The following is a 16299-nucleotide window of genomic DNA, read 5'->3' as shown; positions in this document are numbered from 1 at the left end:
ACATCTCTTTCACAACTATGTCGAAAATCTACTTTCTTCTATAGATTAGTTGTTTTATGTTTCTTTTGGTAAAGTTTGTCAAACTAAATATAGATTCAGTAGCAAAATTGTCTTTTATGGCATCCCAAGAGTTGCCTGGCACAGCAATTCTTAGTCGCAGTAACTTCCGTTATAAACATAAAATGCCAAAACCTCGTTACTCTGGTCTCACTTCACAACGTGTAAATCTTTCGCCTTTTACTAAAGATTTCCGTGAAGTGGGACATTGCAATGAGTCTTTAGTTATTTCTTGCATCTGCAGACATGTTCTGCAGTTTTACCGAAAAAATAGTTAAACTTGACTTAATCTAAGCAGTTCAAAATAAAAGAAGATCTAATTTAGTTTAGTCTACAAGTTTAACGTATCTCTGCATCGGGGTGAAGGTTGCAACAAACTAAAAAAAAAATTAGTCGTTTATTGCTATCTCGAACTGCGTGTGGTTGACTTTGCGCAGTGACGATATCGTAGCTGATGAGGTTTATCCGAGGCGCGATTATTGCTAGTTGAAAACTATACCCAATACCCCGCCCGATGGCTTAAAAAGCTTTCGCGGCAATATTTGACCGGTTTTAAGAAATCGTTATCCAGACAACATCTCTTTCACAACTATGTCGAAAATATACTTTCTTCTATAGATTAGTTGTTTTATGTTTCTTTTGGTAAAGTTTGTCAAACTAAATATAGATTCAATAGCAAAATTGTCTTTTATGGCATCCCAAGGGTTCCTTGGCACAGCAATTCTTAGTCGCAGTAACTTCCGTTATAAACATAAAATGCTAAATCCTCGTTACTCTGGTCTCATTTCACAACGTGTAAATCTTCCGCTTTTTACTAAAGATTTCCGTGAAGTGGGACATTGCAATGAGTCTTTAGTTATTTCTTGCATCTGCAGACATGTTCTGCAGTTTTACCGAAAAATGAGTTAAACTTGACTGAATCTAAGCAGTTCAAAATAAAAGAAGACCTGATTTAGTGTAGTCTACAAGTTTAACGTATCTCTGCATCGGGGTGAAGGTTGCAACAAACTAAAAAAATAAATTAGTCATTTATTGCTATCTCGAACTGCGTGTGGTTGTCTTTGCGCAGTGGCGATATCGGAGCTGATGAGGTTTATCCGAGGCGCGATTATTGCTAGTTGAAAACTATACCCAACACCCCGCCCGATGGCTTAAAAAGCTTTCGCGGCAATATTTGACCGGTTTTAAGAAATTGTTATCCAGACAACATCTCTTTCACAACTATGTCGAAAATCTACTTTCTTCTATAGATTAGTTATTTTATGTTTCTTTTGGTAAAGTTTGTCACACTAAATATAGATTCAGTAGCAAAATTGTCTTTTATGGCATCCCAAGGGTTGCCTGGCACAGCAATTCTTAGTCGCAGTAACTTCCGTTATAAACATAAAATGCCAAAACCTCGTTACTCTGGTCTCACTTCACAACGTGTAAATCTTTCGCCTTTTACTAAAGATTTCCGTGAAGTGGGACATTGCAATGAGTCTTAGTTATTTCTTGCATCTGCAGACATGTTCTGAAGTTTTACCGAAAAATGAGTTAAACTTGACTTAATCTAAGCAGTTCAAAATAAAAGAAGACCTGATTTAGTGTAGTCTACAAGTTTAACGTATCTCTGCATCGGGGTGAAGGATGCAACAAACTAAAAAAAATAAATTAGTCGTTTATTGCTATCTCGAACTGCGTGTGGTTGTCTTTGCGCAGTGGCGATATCGTAGCTGATGAGGTTTATCTGAGGCGCGATTATTGCTAGTTGAAAACTATACCCAATACCCCGCCCGATGGCTTAAAAAGCTTTCGCGGCAATATTTGACCGGTTTTAAGAAATCGTTATCCAGACAACATCTCTTTCACAACTATGTCGAAAATCTACTTTCTTCTATAGATTAGTTGTTTTACGTTTCTTTTGGTAAAGTTTGTCACACTAAATATAGATTCAGTAGCAAAATTGTCTTTTATGGCATCCCAAGAGTTGCCTGGCACAGCAATTCTTAGTCGCAGTAACTTCCGTTATAAACATAAAATGCCAAAACCTCGTTACTCTGGTCTCACTTCACAACGTGTAAATCTTTCGCCTTTTACTAAAGATTTCCGTGAAGTGGGACATTGCAATGAGTCTTTAGTTATTTCTTGCATCTGCAGACATGTTCTGCAGTTTTACCGAAAAATGAGTTAAACTTGACTTAATCTAAGCAGTTCAAAATAAAACAAGACCTGATTTAGTGTAGTCTACAAGTTCAACGTATCTCTGCATCGGGGTGAAGGTTGCAACAAACTAAAAAAAATAAATTAGTCGTTTATTGCTATCTCGAACTGCGTGTGGTTGTCTTTGCGCAGTGGCGATATCGTAGCTGATGAGGTTTATCCGAGGCGCGATTATTGCTAGTTGAAAACTATACCCAATACCCCGCCCGATGGCTTAAAAAGCTTTCGCGGCAATATTTGACCGGTTTTAAGAAATCGTTATCCAGACAACATCTCTTTCACAACTATGTCGAAAATCTACTTTCTTCTATAGATTAGTTGTTTTATGTTTCTTTTGGTAAAGTTTGTCAAACTAAATATAGATTCAGTAGCAAAATTGTCTTTTATGGCATCCCAAGAGTTGCCTGGCACAGCAATTCTTAGTCGCAGTAACTTCCGTTATAAACATAAAATGCTAAAACCTCGTTACTCTGGTCTCATTTCACAACGTGTAAATCTTTCGCCTTTTACTAAAGATTTCCATGAAGTGGGACATTGCAATGAGTCTTTAGTTATTTCTTGCATCTGCAGACATGTTCTGCAGTTTTACCGAAAAATGAGTTAAACTTGACTTAATCTAAGCAGTTCAAAATAAAAGAAGACCTGATTTAGTGTAGTCTACAAGTTTAACGTATCTCTGCATCGGGGTGAAGGTTGCAACAAATTAAAAAAAATAAATTAGTCGTTTATTGCTATCTCGAACTGCGTGTGGTTGTCTTTGCGCAGTGGCGACATAGTAGCTGATGAGGTTTATCCGAGGCGCGGTTATTGCTAGTTGAAAACTATACCCAATACCCCGCCCGATGGCTTAAAAAGCTTTCGCGGCAATATTTGACTGGTTTTAAGAAATCGTTATCCAGACAACATCTCTTTCACAACTATGTCGAAACTCTACTTTCTTCTATAGATTAGTTGTTTTATGTTTCTTTTGGTAAAGTTTGTCAAACTAAATATAGATTCAGTAGCAAAATTGTCTTTTATGGCATCCCAAGAGTTCCCTGGCACAGCAATTCTTAGTCGCAGTAACTTCCGTTATAAACATAAAATGCTAAAACCTCGTTACTCTGGTCTCATTTCACAACGTGTAAATCTTTCGCCTTTTACTAAAGATTTCCGTGAAGTGGGACATTGCAATGAGTCTTTAGTTATTTCTTGCATCTGCAGACATGTTCTGCAGTTTTACCGAAAAATGAGTTAAACTTGACTTAATCTAAGCAGTTCAAAATAAAAGAAGACCTGATTTAGTGTAGTCTACAAGTTTAACGTATCTCTGCATCGGGGTGAAGGATGCAACAAACTAAAAAAAATAAATTAGTCGTTTATTGCTATCTCGAACTGCGTGTGGTTGTCTTTGCGCAGTGGCGATATTGCAGCTGATGAGGTTTATCCGAGGCGCGATTATTGCTAGTTGAAAACTATACCCAATACCCCGCCCTTTGGCTTAAAAAGCTTTCGCGGCAATATTTGACCGGTTTTAAGAAATCGTTATCCAGACAACATCTCTTTCACAACTATGTCGAAAATCTACTTTCTTCTATAGATTAGTTGTTTTACGTTTCTTTTGGTAAAGTTTGTCACACTAAATATAGATTCAGTAGCAAAATTGTCTTTTATGGCATCCCAAGAGTTGCCTGGCACAGCAATTCTTAGTCGCAGTAACTTCCGTTATAAACATAAAATGCCAAAACCTCGTTACTCTGGTCTCACTTCACAACGTGTAAATCTTTCGCCTTTTACTAAAGATTTCCGTGAAGTGGGACATTGCAATGAGTCTTTAGTTATTTCTTGCATCTGCAGACATGTTCTGCAGTTTTACCGAAAAATGAGTTAAACTTGACTTAATCTAAGCAGTTCAAAATAAAACAAGACCTGATTTAGTGTAGTCTACAAGTTCAACGTATCTCTGCATCGGGGTGAAGGTTGCAACAAACTAAAAAAAATAAATTAGTCGTTTATTGCTATCTCGAACTGCGTGTGGTTGTCTTTGCGCAGTGGCGATATCGTAGCTGATGAGGTTTATCCGAGGCGCGATTATTGCTAGTTGAAAACTATACCCAATACCCCGCCCGATGGCTTAAAAAGCTTTCGCGGCAATATTTGACCGGTTTTAAGAAATCGTTATCCAGACAACATCTCTTTCACAACTATGTCGAAAATCTACTTTCTTCTATAGATTAGTTGTTTTATGTTTCTTTTGGTAAAGTTTGTCAAACTAAATATAGATTCAGTAGCAAAATTGTCTTTTATGGCATCCCAAGAGTTGCCTGGCACAGCAATTCGTAGTCGCAGTAACTTCCGTTATAAACATAAAATGCTAAAACCTCGTTACTCTGGTCTCATTTCACAACGTGTAAATCTTTCGCCTTTTACTAAAGATTTCCATGAAGTGGGACATTGCAATGAGTCTTTAGTTATTTCTTGCATCTGCAGACATGTTCTGCAGTTTTACCGAAAAATGAGTTAAACTTGACTTAATTAATCTAAGCAGTTCAAAATAAAAGAAGACCTGATTTAGTGTAGTCTACAAGTTTAACGTATCTCTGCATCGGGGTGAAGGTTGCAACAAACTAAAAAAAATAAATTAGTCGTTTATTGCTATCTCGAACTGCGTGTGGTTGTCTTTGCGCAGTGGCGACATAGTAGCTGATGAGGTTTATCCGAGGCGCGGTTATTGCTAGTTGAAAACTATATCCAATACCCCGCCCGATGGCTTAAAAAGCTTTCGCGGCAATATTTGACCGGTTTTGAGAAATCGTTATCCAGACAACATCTCTTTCACAACTATGTCGAAAATCTACTTTCTTCTATAGATTAGTTGTTTTATGTTTCTTTTGGTAAAGTTTGTCAAACTAAATATAGATTCAGTAGCAAAATTGTCTTTTATGGCATCCCAAGAGTTCCCTGGCACAGCAATTCTTAGTCGCAGTAACTTCCGTTATAAACATAAAATGCTAAAACCTCGTTACTCTGGTCTCATTTCACAACGTGTAAATCTTTCGCCTTTTACTAAAGATTTCCGTGAAGTGGGACATTGCAATGAGTCTTTAGTTATTTCTTGCATCTGCAGACATGTTCTGCAGTTTTACCGAAAAATGAGTTAAACTTGACTTAATCTAAGCAGTTCAAAATAAAACAAGACCTGATTTAGTGTAGTCTACAAGTTTAACGTATCTCTGCATCGGGGTGAAGGTTGCAACAAACTAAAAAAAATAAATTAGTCGTTTATTGCTATCTCGAACTGCGTGTGGTTGTCTTTGCGCAGTGGCGATATTGTAGCTGATGAGGTTTATCCGAGGCGCGATTATTGCTAGTTGAAAACTATACCCAATACCCCGCCCGATGGCTTAAAAAGCTTTCGCGGCAATATTTGACCGGTTTTAAGAAATCGTTATCCAAACAACATCTCTTTCACAACTATGTTGAAAATCGACTTTCTTCTATAGATTAGTTGTTTTATGTTTCTTTTGGTAAAGTTTGTCACACTAAATATAGATTCAGTAGCAAAATTGTCTTTTATGGCATCCCAAGAGTTGCCTGGCACAGCAATTCTTAGTCGCAGTAACTTCCGTTATAAACATAAAATGCCAAAACCTCGTTACTCTGGTCTCACTTCACAACGTGTAAATCTTTCGCCTTTTACTAAAGATTTCCGTGAAGTGGGACATTGCAATGAGTCTTTAGTTATTTCTTGCATCTGCAGACATGTTCTGCAGTTTTACCGAAAAATGAGTTAAACTTGACTTAATCTAAGCAGTTCAAAATAAAACAAGACCTGATTTAGTGTAGTCTACAAGTTTAACGTATCTCTGCATCGGGGTGAAGGTTGCAACAAACTAAAAAAATAAATTAGTCGTTTATTGCTATCTCGAACTGCGTGTGGTTGTCTTTGCGCAGTGGCGATATCGTAGCTGATGAGGTTTATCCGAGGCGCGATTATTGCTAGTTGAAAACTATACCCAATACCCCGCCCGATGGCTTAAAAAGCTTTCGCGGCAATATTTGACCGGTTTTAAGAAATCGTTATCCAGACAACATCTCTTTCACAACTATGTCGAAAATCTACTTTCTTCTATAGATTAGTTGTTTTATGTTTCTTTTGGTAAAGTTTGTCAAACTAAATATAGATTCAGTAGCAAAATTGTCTTTTATGGCATCCCAAGAGTTCCCTGGCACAGCAATTCTTAGTCGCAGTAACTTCCGTTATAAACATAAAATGCTAAAACCTCGTTACTCTGGTCTCATTTCACAACGTGTAAATCTTTCGCCTTTTACTAAAGATTTCCGTGAAGTGGGACATTGCAATGAGTCTTTAGTTATTTCTTGGATCTGCAGACATGTTCTGCAGTTTTACCGAAAAATGAGTTAAACTTGACTTAATCTAAGCAGTTCAAAATAAAAGAAGACCTGATTTAGTGTAGTCTACAAGTTTAACGTATCTCTGCATCGGGGTGAAGGTTGCAACAAACTAAAAAAAATAAATTAGTCGTTTATTGCTATCTCGAACTGCGTGTGGTTGTCTTTGCGCAGTGGCGATATCGTAGCTGATGAGGTTTATCCGAGGCGCGATTATTGCTAGTTGAAAACTATACCCAATACCCCGCCCGATGGCTTAAAAAGCTTTCGCGGCAATATTTGACCGGTTTTAAGAAATCGTTATCCAGACAACAACTCTTTCACAACTATGTCGAAAATCTACTTTCTTCTATAGATTAGTTGTTTTATGTTTCTTTTGGTAAAGTTTGTCAAACTAAATATAGATTCAGTAGCAAAATTGTCTTTTAAGGCATCCCAAGAGTTCCCTGGCACAGCAATTCTTAGTCGCAGTAACTTCCGTTATAAACATAAAATGCTAAAACCTCGTTACTCTGGTCTCATTTCACAACGTGTAAATCTTTCGCCTTTTACTAAAGATTTCCGTGAAGTGGGACATTGCAATGAGTCTTTAGTTATTTCTTGCATCTGCAGACATGTTCTGCAGTTTTACCGAAAAATGAGTTAAACTTGACTTAATCTAAGCAGTTCAAAATAAAAGAAGACCTGATTTAGTGTAGTCTACAAGTTTAACGTATCTCTGCATCGGGATGAAGGTTGCAACAAACTAAAAAAAATAAATTAGTCGTTTATTGCTATCTCGAACTGCGTGTGGTTGTCTTTGCGCAGTGGCGATATTGTAGCTGATGAGGTTTATCCGAGGCGCGATTTTTGCTAGTTGAAAACTATAACCAATACCCCGCCCGATGGCTTAAAAAGCTTTCGCGGCAATATTTGACCGGTTTTAAGAAATCGTTATCCAGACAACATCTCTTTCACAACTATGTCGAAAATCTACTTTCTTCTATAGATTAGTTGTTTTATGTTTCTTTTGGTAAAGTTTGTCACACTAAATATAGATTCAGTAGCAAAATTGTCTTTTATGGCATCCCAAGAGTTGCCTGGCACAGCAATTCTTAGTCGCAGTAACTTCCGTTATAAACATAAAATGCCAAAACCTCGTTACTCTGGTCTCACTTCACAACGTGTAAATCTTTCGCCTTTTACTAAAGATTTCCGTGAAGTGGGACATTGCAATGAGTCTTTAGTTATTTCTTGCATCTGCAGACATGTTCTGCAGTTTTACCGAAAAATGAGTTAAACTTGACTTAATCTAAGCAGTTCAAAATAAAAGAAGACCTGATTTAGTGTAGTCTACAAGTTTAACGTATCTCTGCATCGGGGTGAAGGTTGCAACAAACTAAAAAAAATAAATTAGTCCTTTATTGCTATCTCGAACTGCGTGTGGTTGTCTTTGCGCAGTGGCGATATCGTAGCTTATGAGGTTTGTCCGAGGCGCGATGATTGCTAGTTGAAAACTATACCCAATACCCCGCCCGATGACTTAAAAAGCTTTCGCGGCAATATTTGACCGGTTTTAAGAAATCGTTATCCAGACAACATCTCTTTCACAACTATGTCGAAAATCTACTTTCTTCTATAGATTAGTTGTTTCATGTTTCTTTTGGTAAAGTTTGTCAAACTAAATATAGATTCAGTAGCAAAATTGTCTTTTATGGCATCCCAAGAGTTCCCTGCCACAGCAATTCTTAGTCGCAGTAACTTCCGTTATAAACATAAAATGCCAAAACCTCGTTACTCTGGTCTCACTTCACAACGTATAAATCTTTCGCCTTTTACTAAAGATTTCCGTGAAGTGGGACATTGCAGTGAGTCTTTAGTTATTTCTTGCATCTGCAGACATGTTCTGCAGACATGTTCTGCAGTTTTCCCGAAAAATGAGTTAAACTTGACTTAATCTAAGCAGTTCAAAATAAAACAAGACCTGATTTAGTGTAGTCTACAAGTTTAACGTATCTCTGCATCGGGGTGAAGGTTGCAACAAACTAAAAAAAATAAAATAGTCGTTTATTGCTATCTCGAACTGCGTGTGGTTGTCTTTGCGCAGTGGCGATATTGTAGTTGATGAGGTTTATCCGAGGCGCGATTATTGCTAGTTGAAAACTATACCCAATACCCCGCCCGATGGCTTAAAAGCTTTCGCGGCAATATTTGACCGGTTTTAAGAAATCGTTATCCAGACAACATCTCTTTCACAACTATGTCGAAAATCTACTTTCTTCTATAGATTAGTTGTTTTATATTTCTTTGGGTAAAGTTTGGCACACTAAATATAGATTCAGTAGCATAATTGTCTTTTATGGCATCCCAAGAGTTCCCTGGCACAGCAATTCTTAGTCGCAGTAACCTCCTTTATAAAAATGAAATGCCAAAACCTCGTTACTCTGGTCTCATTTCACAACGTGAAAATCTTTCGCCTTTTACTAAACATTTCCGTCAAGTGGAACATCGCAATGAGTCTTTAGTTATTTCTTGCATCTGCAGACATGTTCTGCAGTTTTACCTAAAAATGAGTTAAACTTGACTTAATCTAAGCAGTTCAAAATAAAGCAAGACCTGATTTCGTGTAGTCTACAAGTTTAACGTATCTCTGCAACGGGGTGAAGGTTGCAACAAACTAAAAAAAATAAATTAGTCGTTTATTGCTATCTCGAACTGCGTGTGGTTGACTTTGCGCAGTGGCGATATCGTAGCTGATGAGGTTTATCCGAGGCGCGTTTTTTGCTAGTTGAAAACTATAACCAATACCCCGCCCGATGGCTTAAAAAGCTTTCGCGGCAATATTTGACCGGTTTTAAGAAATCGTTATCCAGACAACATCTCTTTCACAACTATGTCGAAAATCTACTTTCTTCTATAGATTAGTTGTTTCATGTTTCTTTTGGTAAAGTTTGTCACACTAAATATAGATTCAGTAGCAAAATTGTCTTTTATGGCATCCCAAGAGTTGCCTGACACAGCAATTCTTAGTCGCAGTAACTTCCGTTATAAACATAAAATGCCAAAACCTCGTTACTCTGGTCTCACTTCACAACGTGTAAATCTTTCGCCTTTTATTAAACATTTCCGTGAAGTGGGACATTGCTATGAGTCTTTAGTTATTTCTTGCATCTGCAGACATGTTCTGCAGTTTTACCGAAAAATGAGTAAAACTTGACTTAATCTAAGCAGTTCAAAATAAAAGAAGACCTGATTTAGTGTAGTCTACAAGTTTATCGTATCTCTGCATCGGGGTGAAGGTTGCAACAAATTAAAAAAAATAAATTAGTCGTTTATTGCTATCTCGAACTGCGTGTGGTTGTCTTTGCGCAGTGGCGATATCGTAGCTGATGAGGTTTATCCGAGGCGCGATTATTGCTAGTTGAAAACTATACCCAATACCCCGCCCGATGGCTTAAAAAGCTTTCGCGGCAATATTTGACCGGTTTTAAGAAATCGTTATCCAGACAACATCTCTTTCACAACTATGTCGAAAATCTACTTTCTTCTATAGATTAGTTGTTTTATTTTTCTTTTGGTAAAGTTTGTCAAACTAAATATAGATTCAGTAGCAAAATTGTCTTTTATGGCATCCCAAGGGTTGCCTGGCACAGCAATTCTTAGTCGCAGTAACTTCCGTTATAAACATAAAATGCCAAAACCTCGTTACTCTGGTCTCACTTCACAACGTGTAAATCTTTCGCCTTTTACTAAAGATTGCCGTGAAGCGGGACATTGCAATGAGTCTTTAGTTATTTCTTGCATCTGCAGACATGTTCTGCAGTTTTACCGAAAAATGAGTTAAACTTGACTTAATCTAAGCAGTTCAAAATAAAAGAAGACCTGATTTAGTGTAGTCTACAAGTTTAACGTATCTTTGCATCGGGGTGAAGGTTGCAACAAACTAAAAAAAATAAATTATTCGTTTATTGCTATCTCGAACTGCGTGTGGTTGTCTTTGCGCAGTGGCGATATCGTAGCTGATGAGGTTTATCCGAGGCGCGATTATTGCTAGTTGAAAACTATTCCCAATACCCCGCCCGATAGCTGAAAAAGCTTTCGCGGCAATATTTGACCGGTTTTAAGAAATCGTTATCCAGACAAGATCTCTTTCACAACTATGTCGAAAATCTGCTTTCTGCTATATATCAGTCGTTTTATGTTTTTTTGGTAAAGTTTGTCTCACTAAATTTAGATTCAGTAGCAAGATTGTCTTCTATGGCATCCCAAGATTTGCCTGGCACAGCAATTCTTAGTCGCAGTAACTTCCGTTATAAACATAAAATGTCAAACCTCGTTTCTCTGGTCTCATTTCACAACGTGAAAATCTTTCGCCTTTTACTAAAGATTTCCGTGAAGTGGGACATTGCAATGAGTCTTTAGTTATTTCTTGCATCTGCAGACATGTTCTGCAGTTTTACCGAAAAAATAGTTAAACTTGACTTAATCTAAGCAGTTCAAAATAAACGAAGACCTGATTTAGTGTAGTCTACAAGTTTAACGTATCTTTGCATCGGGGTGAAGGTTGCAACAAACTAAAAAAAATAAATTATTCGTTTATTGCTATCTCGAACTGCGTGTGGTTGTCTTTGCGCAGTGGCGATATCGCAGCTGATGAGGTTTATCCGAGGCGCGATTATTGCTAGTTGAAAACTATAACCAATACCCCGCCCGATAGCTGAAAAAGCTTTCGCGGCAATATTTGACCGGTTTTAAGAAATCGTTATCCAGACAAGATCTCTTTCACAACTATGTCGAAAATCTGCTTTCTGCTATATATAAGTCGTTTTATGTTTTTTTGGTAAAGTTTGTCTCACTAAATTTAGATTCAGTAGCAAGATTGTCTTCTATGCCATCCCAAGATTTGCCTGGCACAGCAATTCTTAGTCGAAGTAACTTCCGTTATAAACATAAAATGTCAAACCTCGTTTCTCTGGTCTCATTTCACAACGTGTAAATCTTTCGCCTTTTACTAAAGATTTCCGTGAAGCGGGACATTGCAATGAGTCTTTAGTTATTTCTTGCATCTGCATACATGTTCTGCAGTTTTACCGAAAAATGAGTTAAACTTGACTTAATCTAAGCAGTTCAAAATAAAAGAAGACCTGATTTAGTGTAGTCTACAAGTTTAACGTATCTCTGCATCGGGGTGAAGGTTGCAACAAACTAAAAAAAATAAATTAGTCGTTTATTGCTATCTCGAACTGCGTGTGGTTGTCTTTGCGCAGTGGCGATATCGTAGCTGATGAGGTTTATCCGAGGCGCGATTATTGCTAGTTGAAAACTATACCCAATACCCCCCCCCCCCCGATAGCTGAAAAAGCTTTCGCGGCAATATTTGACCGGTTTTAAGAAATCGTTATCCAGACAAGATCTCTTTCACAACTATGTAGAAAATCTGCTTTCTGCTATATATCAATCGTTTTATGTTTTTTTGGTAAAGTTTGTCTCACTAAATTTAGATTCAGTAGCAAGATTATCTTCTATGGCATCCCAAGATTTGCCTGGCACAGCAATTCTTAGTCGAAGTAACTTCCGTTATAAACATAAAATGTCAAACCTCGTTTCTCTGGTCTCATTTCACAACGTGAAAATCTTTCGCCTTTTACTAAAGATTTCCGTGAAGTGGGACATTGCAATGAGTCTTTAGTTATTTCTTGCATCTGCAGACATATTCTGCAGTTTTACCGAAAAATGAGTTAAACTTGACTTAATCTAAGCAGTTCAAAATAAAAGAAGATCTAATTTAGTTTAGTCTACAAGTTTAACGTATCTTTGCATCGGCGTGAAGGTTGCAACAAATTAAAAAAAATAGATTAGTCGTTTACTACTATCTCGAACTGCATGTCGTTGACTTTGCGCAGTGGCGATATCGTAGCTGATGAGGTTTATCCTAGGCGCGATTTTTGCTAGTTGAAAACTATACCCAATAACCCGCCCGATGGCTTAAAAAGCTTTCGCGGCAATATTTAACCGGTTTTAAGAAATCGTTATACAGACAACATCTCTTGCACAAATATGTAAAAAATCTGCTTTCTTCTATATATTAGTTGTTTTATGTTTCTTTTGATGAAGTTTGTCACACTAAATATAGATTCAGTAGCAAAATTGTCTTCTATGGCATCCCAAGAGTTCCCTGGCACAGCAATTCTTAGTCGCAGTAACTTCCGTTATAAACATAAAATGCCAAAACCTCGTTACTCTGGTCTCACTTCACAACGTGTAAATCTTTTGCCTTTTACTAAAGATTTCCGTGAAGTGGGACATTGCAATGAGTCTTTAGTTATTTCTTGCATCTGCAGACATGTTCTGCAGTTTTACCGAAAAAATAGTTAAACTTGACTTAATCTAAGCAGTTCAAAATAAAAGAAGATCTAATTTAGTTTAGTCTACAAGTTTAACTTATCTCTGCATCGGGGTGAATGTTGCAACAAACTAAAAAAAAAATTAGTCGTTTATTGCTATCTCGAACTGCGTGTGGTTGACTTTGCGCAGTGACGATATCGTAGCTGATGAGGTTTATCCGAGGCGCGATTATTGCTAGTTGAAAACTATACCCAATACCCCGCCCGATGGCTTAAAAAGCTTTCGCGGCAATATTTGACCGGTTTTAAGAAATCGTTATCCAGACAACATCTCTTTCACAACTATGTCGAAAATCTACTTTCTTCTATAGATTAGTTGTTTTATTTTTCTTTTGGTAAAGTTTGTCAAACTAAATATAGATTCAGTAGCAAAATTGTCTTTTATGGCATCCCAAGAGTTCCCTGGCACAGTAATTCTTAGTCGCAGTAACTTCCGTTATAAACATAAAATGCTAAAACCTCGTTACTCTGGTCTCATTTCACAACGTGTAAATCTTTCGCCTTTTACTAAAGATTTCCGTGAAGTGGGACATTGCAATGAGTCTTTAGTTATTTCTTGCATCTGCAGACATGTTCTGCAGTTTTACCGAAAAATGAGTTAAACTTGACTTAATCTAAGCAGTTCAAAATAAAAAAAGACCTGATTTAGTGTAGTCTACAAGTTTAACGTATCTCTGCATCGGGATGAAGGTTGCAACAAACTAAAAAAAATAAATTAGTCGTTTATTGCTATCTCGAACTGCGTGTGGTTGTCTTTGCGCAGTGGCGATATTGTAGCTGATGAGGTTTATCCGAGGCGCGATTTTTGCTAGTTGAAAACTATAACCAATACCCCGCCCGATGGCTTAAAAAGCTTTCGCGGCAATATTTGACCGGTTTTAAGAAATCGTTATCCAGACAACATCTCTTTCACAACTATGTCGAAAATCTACTTTCTTCTATAGATTAGTTGTTTTATGTTTCTTTTGGTAAAGTTTGTCAAACTAAATATAGATTCAGTAGCAAAATTGTCTTTTATGGCATCCCAAGAGTTCCCTGGCACAGCAATTCTTAGTCGCAGTAACTTCCGTTATAAACATAAAATGCTAAAACCTCGTTACTCTGGTCTCATTTCACAACGTGTAAATCTTTCGCCTTTTACTAAAGATTTCCGTGAAGTGGGACATTGCAATGAGTCTTTAGTTATTTCTTGGATCTGCAGACATGTTCTGCAGTTTTACCGAAAAATGAGTTAAACTTGACTTAATCTAAGCAGTTCAAAATAAAACAAGACCTGATTTAGTGTAGTCTACAAGTTTAACGTATCTCTGCATCGGGGTGAAGGTTGCAACAAACTAAAAAAAATAAATTAGTCGTTTATTGCTATCTCGAACTGCGTGTGGTTGTCTTTGCGCAGTGGCGATATCGTAGCTGATGAGGTTTATCCGAGGCGCGATTATTGCTAGTTGAAAACTATACCCAATACCCCGCCCGATGGCTTGAAAAGCTTTCGCGGCAATATTTGACCGGTTTTAAGAAATCGTTATCCAGACAACAACTCTTTCACAACTATGTCGAAAATCTACTTTCTTCTATAGATTAGTTGTTTTATGTTTCTTTTGGTAAAGTTTGTCAAACTAAATATAGATTCAGTAGCAAAATTGTCTTTTAAGGCATCCCAAGAGTTCCCTGGCACAGCAATTCTTAGTCGCAGTAACTTCCGTTATAAACATAAAATGCTAAAACCTCGTTACTGTGGTCTCATTTCACAACGTGTAAATCTTTCGCCTTTTACTAAAGATTTCCGTGAAGTGGGACATTGCAATGAGTCTTTAGTTATTTCTTGCATCTGCAGACATGTTCTGCAGTTTTACCGAAAAATGAGTTAAACTTGACTTAATCTAAGCAGTTCAAAATAAAAGAAGACCTGATTTAGTGTAGTCTACAAGTTTAACGTATCTCTGCATCGGGATGAAGGTTGCAACAAACTAAAAAAAATAAATTAGTCGTTTATTGCTATCTCGAACTGCGTGTGGTTGTCTTTGCGCAGTGGCGATATTGTAGCTGATGAGGTTTATCCGAGGCGCGATTTTTGCTAGTTGAAAACTATAACCAATACCCCGCCCGATGGCTTAAAAAGCTTTCGCGGCAATATTTGACCGGTTTTAAGAAATCGTTATCCAGACAACATCTCTTTCACAACTATGTCGAAAATCTACTTTCTTCTATAGATTAGTTGTTTTATGTTTCTTTTGGTAAAGTTTGTCACACTAAATATAGATTCAGTAGCAAAATTGTCTTTTATGGCATCCCAAGAGTTGCCTGGCACAGCAATTCTTAGTCGCAGTAACTTCCGTTATAAACATAAAATGCCAAAACCTCGTTACTCTGGTCTCACTTCACAACGTGTAAATCTTTCGCCTTTTACTAAAGATTTCCGTGAAGTGGGACATTGCAATGAGTCTTTAGTTATTTCTTGCATCTGCAGACATGTTCTGCAGTTTTACCGAAAAATGAGTTAAACTTGACTTAATCTAAGCAGTTCAAAATAAAAGAAGACCTGATTTAGTGTAGTCTACAAGTTTAACGTATCTCTGCATCGGGGTGAAGGTTGCAACAAACTAAAAAAAATAAATTAGTCGTTTATTGCTATCTCGAACTGCGTGTGGTTGTCTTTGCGCAGTGGCGATATCGTAGCTGATGAGGTTTATCCGAGCCGCGATTATTGCTAGTTGAAAACTATACCCAATACCCCGCCCGATGGCTTAAAAAGCTTTCGCGGCAATATTTGACCGGTTTTAAGAAATCGTTATCCAGACAACATCTCTTTCACAACTATGTCGAAAATCTACTTTCTTCTATAGATTAGTTGTTTTATTTTTCTTTTGGTAAAGTTTGTCAAACTAAATATAGATTCAGTAGCAAAATTGTCTTTTATGGCATCCCAAGAGTTCCCTGGCACAGCAATTCTTAGTCGCAGTAACTTCCGTTATAAACATAAAATGCCAAAACCTCGTTACTCTGGTCTCACTTCACAACGTATAAATCTTTCGCCTTTTACTGAAGATTTCCGTGAAGTGGGACATTGCAATGAGTCTTTAGTTATTTCTTGTATCTGCAGACATGTTCTGCAGTTTTACCGAAAAATGAGTTAAACTTGATTTAATCTAAGCAGTTCAAAATAAAACAAGACCTGATTTCGTGTAGTCTACAAGTTTAACGTATCTCTGCATCGGGGTGAAGGTTGCAACAAACTAAAAAAAATAAATTAGTCCTTTATTGCTAT

The 16299-nt window shown here is 37.2% G+C and overlaps 51 non-coding genes across 51 annotated transcripts; all 51 read left to right on the top strand.

Moving 5' to 3' along the window:
• The first annotated feature begins 196 nt into the window (after positions 1-196).
• Positions 197-315, top strand: LOC146142115 (U5 spliceosomal RNA). Its single transcript, XR_014499320.1, has one exon. It is a non-coding gene; the product is annotated as a U5 spliceosomal RNA (small nuclear RNA).
• A 167-nt stretch (positions 316-482) lies between these two features.
• On the top strand, positions 483-618 carry LOC146142114 (U4 spliceosomal RNA). The gene has a single exon (XR_014499921.1). It is a non-coding gene; the product is annotated as a U4 spliceosomal RNA (small nuclear RNA).
• A 209-nt stretch (positions 619-827) lies between these two features.
• LOC146142113 (U5 spliceosomal RNA) lies at positions 828-946 on the top strand. The gene has a single exon (XR_014499632.1). It is a non-coding gene; the product is annotated as a U5 spliceosomal RNA (small nuclear RNA).
• Positions 947-1114: 168 nt separating this feature from the next.
• On the top strand, positions 1115-1250 carry LOC146142112 (U4 spliceosomal RNA). Its single transcript, XR_014499896.1, has one exon. It is a non-coding gene; the product is annotated as a U4 spliceosomal RNA (small nuclear RNA).
• A 209-nt stretch (positions 1251-1459) lies between these two features.
• Positions 1460-1577, top strand: LOC146142111 (U5 spliceosomal RNA). Its single transcript, XR_014499543.1, has one exon. It is a non-coding gene; the product is annotated as a U5 spliceosomal RNA (small nuclear RNA).
• A 169-nt stretch (positions 1578-1746) lies between these two features.
• Positions 1747-1882, top strand: LOC146142110 (U4 spliceosomal RNA). The gene has a single exon (XR_014499849.1). It is a non-coding gene; the product is annotated as a U4 spliceosomal RNA (small nuclear RNA).
• A 209-nt stretch (positions 1883-2091) lies between these two features.
• LOC146142109 (U5 spliceosomal RNA) lies at positions 2092-2210 on the top strand. The gene has a single exon (XR_014499319.1). It is a non-coding gene; the product is annotated as a U5 spliceosomal RNA (small nuclear RNA).
• Positions 2211-2379: 169 nt separating this feature from the next.
• On the top strand, positions 2380-2515 carry LOC146142108 (U4 spliceosomal RNA). Its single transcript, XR_014499752.1, has one exon. It is a non-coding gene; the product is annotated as a U4 spliceosomal RNA (small nuclear RNA).
• A 209-nt stretch (positions 2516-2724) lies between these two features.
• Positions 2725-2843, top strand: LOC146142107 (U5 spliceosomal RNA). Its single transcript, XR_014499554.1, has one exon. It is a non-coding gene; the product is annotated as a U5 spliceosomal RNA (small nuclear RNA).
• A 169-nt stretch (positions 2844-3012) lies between these two features.
• LOC146142106 (U4 spliceosomal RNA) lies at positions 3013-3148 on the top strand. Its single transcript, XR_014500042.1, has one exon. It is a non-coding gene; the product is annotated as a U4 spliceosomal RNA (small nuclear RNA).
• Positions 3149-3357: 209 nt separating this feature from the next.
• Positions 3358-3476, top strand: LOC146142105 (U5 spliceosomal RNA). Its single transcript, XR_014499475.1, has one exon. It is a non-coding gene; the product is annotated as a U5 spliceosomal RNA (small nuclear RNA).
• A 169-nt stretch (positions 3477-3645) lies between these two features.
• On the top strand, positions 3646-3781 carry LOC146142104 (U4 spliceosomal RNA). The gene has a single exon (XR_014500002.1). It is a non-coding gene; the product is annotated as a U4 spliceosomal RNA (small nuclear RNA).
• A 209-nt stretch (positions 3782-3990) lies between these two features.
• LOC146142103 (U5 spliceosomal RNA) lies at positions 3991-4109 on the top strand. The gene has a single exon (XR_014499318.1). It is a non-coding gene; the product is annotated as a U5 spliceosomal RNA (small nuclear RNA).
• A 169-nt stretch (positions 4110-4278) lies between these two features.
• On the top strand, positions 4279-4414 carry LOC146142102 (U4 spliceosomal RNA). Its single transcript, XR_014499751.1, has one exon. It is a non-coding gene; the product is annotated as a U4 spliceosomal RNA (small nuclear RNA).
• A 209-nt stretch (positions 4415-4623) lies between these two features.
• On the top strand, positions 4624-4742 carry LOC146142101 (U5 spliceosomal RNA). The gene has a single exon (XR_014499553.1). It is a non-coding gene; the product is annotated as a U5 spliceosomal RNA (small nuclear RNA).
• Positions 4743-4915: 173 nt separating this feature from the next.
• On the top strand, positions 4916-5051 carry LOC146142100 (U4 spliceosomal RNA). Its single transcript, XR_014500052.1, has one exon. It is a non-coding gene; the product is annotated as a U4 spliceosomal RNA (small nuclear RNA).
• A 209-nt stretch (positions 5052-5260) lies between these two features.
• Positions 5261-5379, top strand: LOC146142099 (U5 spliceosomal RNA). Its single transcript, XR_014499474.1, has one exon. It is a non-coding gene; the product is annotated as a U5 spliceosomal RNA (small nuclear RNA).
• A 169-nt stretch (positions 5380-5548) lies between these two features.
• LOC146142098 (U4 spliceosomal RNA) lies at positions 5549-5684 on the top strand. The gene has a single exon (XR_014499838.1). It is a non-coding gene; the product is annotated as a U4 spliceosomal RNA (small nuclear RNA).
• Positions 5685-5893: 209 nt separating this feature from the next.
• LOC146142097 (U5 spliceosomal RNA) lies at positions 5894-6012 on the top strand. Its single transcript, XR_014499317.1, has one exon. It is a non-coding gene; the product is annotated as a U5 spliceosomal RNA (small nuclear RNA).
• A 168-nt stretch (positions 6013-6180) lies between these two features.
• On the top strand, positions 6181-6316 carry LOC146142096 (U4 spliceosomal RNA). The gene has a single exon (XR_014499750.1). It is a non-coding gene; the product is annotated as a U4 spliceosomal RNA (small nuclear RNA).
• A 209-nt stretch (positions 6317-6525) lies between these two features.
• On the top strand, positions 6526-6644 carry LOC146142095 (U5 spliceosomal RNA). Its single transcript, XR_014499377.1, has one exon. It is a non-coding gene; the product is annotated as a U5 spliceosomal RNA (small nuclear RNA).
• A 169-nt stretch (positions 6645-6813) lies between these two features.
• LOC146142094 (U4 spliceosomal RNA) lies at positions 6814-6949 on the top strand. The gene has a single exon (XR_014499749.1). It is a non-coding gene; the product is annotated as a U4 spliceosomal RNA (small nuclear RNA).
• Positions 6950-7158: 209 nt separating this feature from the next.
• On the top strand, positions 7159-7277 carry LOC146142093 (U5 spliceosomal RNA). Its single transcript, XR_014499473.1, has one exon. It is a non-coding gene; the product is annotated as a U5 spliceosomal RNA (small nuclear RNA).
• Positions 7278-7446: 169 nt separating this feature from the next.
• LOC146142092 (U4 spliceosomal RNA) lies at positions 7447-7582 on the top strand. The gene has a single exon (XR_014499881.1). It is a non-coding gene; the product is annotated as a U4 spliceosomal RNA (small nuclear RNA).
• A 209-nt stretch (positions 7583-7791) lies between these two features.
• On the top strand, positions 7792-7910 carry LOC146142091 (U5 spliceosomal RNA). Its single transcript, XR_014499316.1, has one exon. It is a non-coding gene; the product is annotated as a U5 spliceosomal RNA (small nuclear RNA).
• Positions 7911-8079: 169 nt separating this feature from the next.
• Positions 8080-8215, top strand: LOC146142090 (U4 spliceosomal RNA). The gene has a single exon (XR_014500001.1). It is a non-coding gene; the product is annotated as a U4 spliceosomal RNA (small nuclear RNA).
• A 209-nt stretch (positions 8216-8424) lies between these two features.
• Positions 8425-8543, top strand: LOC146142089 (U5 spliceosomal RNA). Its single transcript, XR_014499276.1, has one exon. It is a non-coding gene; the product is annotated as a U5 spliceosomal RNA (small nuclear RNA).
• A 182-nt stretch (positions 8544-8725) lies between these two features.
• LOC146142088 (U4 spliceosomal RNA) lies at positions 8726-8860 on the top strand. Its single transcript, XR_014499869.1, has one exon. It is a non-coding gene; the product is annotated as a U4 spliceosomal RNA (small nuclear RNA).
• Positions 8861-9069: 209 nt separating this feature from the next.
• On the top strand, positions 9070-9188 carry LOC146142087 (U5 spliceosomal RNA). Its single transcript, XR_014499638.1, has one exon. It is a non-coding gene; the product is annotated as a U5 spliceosomal RNA (small nuclear RNA).
• Positions 9189-9357: 169 nt separating this feature from the next.
• LOC146142086 (U4 spliceosomal RNA) lies at positions 9358-9493 on the top strand. Its single transcript, XR_014499996.1, has one exon. It is a non-coding gene; the product is annotated as a U4 spliceosomal RNA (small nuclear RNA).
• Positions 9494-9702: 209 nt separating this feature from the next.
• On the top strand, positions 9703-9821 carry LOC146142085 (U5 spliceosomal RNA). The gene has a single exon (XR_014499629.1). It is a non-coding gene; the product is annotated as a U5 spliceosomal RNA (small nuclear RNA).
• A 169-nt stretch (positions 9822-9990) lies between these two features.
• LOC146142084 (U4 spliceosomal RNA) lies at positions 9991-10126 on the top strand. Its single transcript, XR_014499748.1, has one exon. It is a non-coding gene; the product is annotated as a U4 spliceosomal RNA (small nuclear RNA).
• A 209-nt stretch (positions 10127-10335) lies between these two features.
• LOC146142083 (U5 spliceosomal RNA) lies at positions 10336-10454 on the top strand. Its single transcript, XR_014499607.1, has one exon. It is a non-coding gene; the product is annotated as a U5 spliceosomal RNA (small nuclear RNA).
• A 169-nt stretch (positions 10455-10623) lies between these two features.
• LOC146142082 (U4 spliceosomal RNA) lies at positions 10624-10759 on the top strand. The gene has a single exon (XR_014499793.1). It is a non-coding gene; the product is annotated as a U4 spliceosomal RNA (small nuclear RNA).
• A 207-nt stretch (positions 10760-10966) lies between these two features.
• Positions 10967-11085, top strand: LOC146142081 (U5 spliceosomal RNA). The gene has a single exon (XR_014499585.1). It is a non-coding gene; the product is annotated as a U5 spliceosomal RNA (small nuclear RNA).
• A 169-nt stretch (positions 11086-11254) lies between these two features.
• Positions 11255-11390, top strand: LOC146142080 (U4 spliceosomal RNA). Its single transcript, XR_014499794.1, has one exon. It is a non-coding gene; the product is annotated as a U4 spliceosomal RNA (small nuclear RNA).
• A 207-nt stretch (positions 11391-11597) lies between these two features.
• Positions 11598-11716, top strand: LOC146142079 (U5 spliceosomal RNA). The gene has a single exon (XR_014499615.1). It is a non-coding gene; the product is annotated as a U5 spliceosomal RNA (small nuclear RNA).
• Positions 11717-11885: 169 nt separating this feature from the next.
• LOC146142078 (U4 spliceosomal RNA) lies at positions 11886-12026 on the top strand. The gene has a single exon (XR_014500058.1). It is a non-coding gene; the product is annotated as a U4 spliceosomal RNA (small nuclear RNA).
• Positions 12027-12233: 207 nt separating this feature from the next.
• LOC146142077 (U5 spliceosomal RNA) lies at positions 12234-12352 on the top strand. Its single transcript, XR_014499548.1, has one exon. It is a non-coding gene; the product is annotated as a U5 spliceosomal RNA (small nuclear RNA).
• Positions 12353-12521: 169 nt separating this feature from the next.
• LOC146142076 (U4 spliceosomal RNA) lies at positions 12522-12657 on the top strand. The gene has a single exon (XR_014500041.1). It is a non-coding gene; the product is annotated as a U4 spliceosomal RNA (small nuclear RNA).
• Positions 12658-12866: 209 nt separating this feature from the next.
• Positions 12867-12985, top strand: LOC146142075 (U5 spliceosomal RNA). Its single transcript, XR_014499384.1, has one exon. It is a non-coding gene; the product is annotated as a U5 spliceosomal RNA (small nuclear RNA).
• Positions 12986-13152: 167 nt separating this feature from the next.
• LOC146142074 (U4 spliceosomal RNA) lies at positions 13153-13288 on the top strand. Its single transcript, XR_014499920.1, has one exon. It is a non-coding gene; the product is annotated as a U4 spliceosomal RNA (small nuclear RNA).
• A 209-nt stretch (positions 13289-13497) lies between these two features.
• LOC146142073 (U5 spliceosomal RNA) lies at positions 13498-13616 on the top strand. The gene has a single exon (XR_014499472.1). It is a non-coding gene; the product is annotated as a U5 spliceosomal RNA (small nuclear RNA).
• Positions 13617-13785: 169 nt separating this feature from the next.
• On the top strand, positions 13786-13921 carry LOC146142072 (U4 spliceosomal RNA). Its single transcript, XR_014499880.1, has one exon. It is a non-coding gene; the product is annotated as a U4 spliceosomal RNA (small nuclear RNA).
• Positions 13922-14130: 209 nt separating this feature from the next.
• Positions 14131-14249, top strand: LOC146142071 (U5 spliceosomal RNA). The gene has a single exon (XR_014499376.1). It is a non-coding gene; the product is annotated as a U5 spliceosomal RNA (small nuclear RNA).
• Positions 14250-14418: 169 nt separating this feature from the next.
• On the top strand, positions 14419-14554 carry LOC146142070 (U4 spliceosomal RNA). The gene has a single exon (XR_014499795.1). It is a non-coding gene; the product is annotated as a U4 spliceosomal RNA (small nuclear RNA).
• Positions 14555-14763: 209 nt separating this feature from the next.
• LOC146142069 (U5 spliceosomal RNA) lies at positions 14764-14882 on the top strand. The gene has a single exon (XR_014499598.1). It is a non-coding gene; the product is annotated as a U5 spliceosomal RNA (small nuclear RNA).
• A 169-nt stretch (positions 14883-15051) lies between these two features.
• Positions 15052-15187, top strand: LOC146142068 (U4 spliceosomal RNA). The gene has a single exon (XR_014499879.1). It is a non-coding gene; the product is annotated as a U4 spliceosomal RNA (small nuclear RNA).
• A 209-nt stretch (positions 15188-15396) lies between these two features.
• LOC146142067 (U5 spliceosomal RNA) lies at positions 15397-15515 on the top strand. The gene has a single exon (XR_014499315.1). It is a non-coding gene; the product is annotated as a U5 spliceosomal RNA (small nuclear RNA).
• Positions 15516-15684: 169 nt separating this feature from the next.
• On the top strand, positions 15685-15820 carry LOC146142066 (U4 spliceosomal RNA). Its single transcript, XR_014499993.1, has one exon. It is a non-coding gene; the product is annotated as a U4 spliceosomal RNA (small nuclear RNA).
• Positions 15821-16029: 209 nt separating this feature from the next.
• LOC146142065 (U5 spliceosomal RNA) lies at positions 16030-16148 on the top strand. Its single transcript, XR_014499388.1, has one exon. It is a non-coding gene; the product is annotated as a U5 spliceosomal RNA (small nuclear RNA).
• Positions 16149-16299: the final 151 nt, after the last annotated feature.

This window comes from Ascidiella aspersa, chromosome 5, assembly GCF_963924565.1.
Source record: "Ascidiella aspersa chromosome 5, kaAscAspe10.2, whole genome shotgun sequence".
In the NCBI taxonomy this organism is placed as follows: Eukaryota; Metazoa; Chordata; class Ascidiacea; order Phlebobranchia; family Ascidiidae; genus Ascidiella; species Ascidiella aspersa.
This window is presented reverse-complemented; position numbering and strand designations above follow the sequence as displayed.